Source organism: Limulus polyphemus, unplaced genomic scaffold (assembly GCF_000517525.1).
Source record: "Limulus polyphemus unplaced genomic scaffold, Limulus_polyphemus-2.1.2 Scaffold4688, whole genome shotgun sequence".
In the NCBI taxonomy this organism is placed as follows: Eukaryota; Metazoa; Arthropoda; class Merostomata; order Xiphosura; family Limulidae; genus Limulus; species Limulus polyphemus.
The window spans coordinates 28,636-30,589 of NW_013670298.1; positions in this window are offsets into that span (position 1 = coordinate 28,636).

The window sequence follows — 1,954 nt, forward strand, 5'->3', positions numbered from 1 at the left end:
CCTACTACAGTCACATCTCAGTAGCACACTAATACCTACTACAGTCACATCTCAGTAGCACACTAATACCTACTACAGTCACATCTCAGTAGCACACTAATACCTACTACAGTCACATCTCAGTAGCTTGTCCATGGACTAATTACGAGGAATATTGAAAACAGAACTTTCCTGACCAACCGTTTCCACTCCGAATGTCAGAAAACAGGACATACCACACTAGCTCCATCTACGTCAACTATCACAAGTGAATTATATATTGTTTAGTTTTATCTTACCTGTGCTATGTTTATCGTATATCATATAGTTTAACGTACTGTTTGTTGTAAAAATGTGATATTTACATACAAACCAAAATGACTCACTGACTTTAAGAAGTCTAATAGAATTGTAATATTTTTCTCGGGTGGCGTATTTAACATTTAAAACCGAATATTAAGCCTAACATTATACAAATAAAACAAAATTAATTTTATACTTACAATTATAATAATGAAAATTTTTTCCGTTCTGAAGTTAACCATCAAAATAGATTTGTTTGTTTTGGAGCAATGCAACATTTGATTATCTGCTGTGCCTATCACAGGAAATCGAACTCCGGATTTTAGCGTTGTAAGTGCGTAAATTTACCGCTGGCTCACCAGAGGAACGTTTAAAAATCGAACAGCTCTATAAATAATTCCCGACTATATATTTAAGTTTACTCAATTCTACGATAGTAATTTCGTCATTTTTAGGATTTTTATCTACTATAATACTGATCTTTTTTTTTATTTTTCTCCAATGTTAAAACGAGGCGATCTTGGTAACTAATCAGCGTGATTGCGTTAATATATATACTGATCGACGAATGTAATAATAGCGCTAAAGTTTCGAAAAAATAAATATACATATGATAGAAAGTTTGCTTGACGAATAAAAAAACGGTAAATTATAATTTTTTAACCTAGTTGTTAGGGCGTAACAGTATAGTTTGCACAAACACCGAACCACGTTCCCTTGTTAGTTTTATTAAGAAACAAGCAACAACCTGTTCGTCTAACATAGATACAGGTTTGAAGACCTTTTTAAGGCTTGGTATAATTGAAATACATGTGTGTTGTTATAATTATTATGTCTTTGACATATACCTACAATTAAGCCTAGAATGTGACATACTTTCAGGGAGAAAACAACATATATCTGTGAAGTTTTTGAAGCGATATTGTTCAGCTTTCGGTACTTTCTCGCACACAACACCGATTTTACAATAACTTAGCATTTAACTAAGGCCACACCATTACTAACTGGTTCCCTTTACATTCACAAAAAAAAAAAAAAAAATAATCGAATTATCCGTGTTCAAGACCTTATTCCGAGACAAATAGTTGTTGACCTTCTTAGGGGCTTTCTTATAAAAATTCTCAATGAGACAACGTATACCATGAAACAGCCTTATCAATAAATAATACTATTTCCTAAAAAGTCTTCGTAAAACAAATATCTCTGAATAGATAACCCGTTTACTACGTGACCTGCGCCTTCTTTATTTGTGTGTTAGTATGTCGCCGTTTATTTCTCGCGCTCCTCTTCCATATATAAGTACGTCTCAAGGTCAAGGACACATCAACCAGCGTTGTTTTCTAGGTTATTTTCTAAATGGACAACCGGAAATGCTTTTAAAGATCGTTATAACGTAAAAGAGACACGCTTATCCGAGATCTTATTAAACGTGGCTTGTAAAGGAAACATGGACGGCGTAACATTTTTAATTGTTATTCATTAAAGTCAAAAATAACAAATGTTAAGTGGAGGTAAAATATAAATATACTTTTTCGATGACGAGGAACCCACTTTGAGACTAATAATGGTTGGAGACGGCTTGAATGGGTAATGAAGAAAAACTTGAATATAAGTTTAACATAACAGCAAATGTACAATGTTTCGACAAGGTTTTTGGTACCTGATGATGACA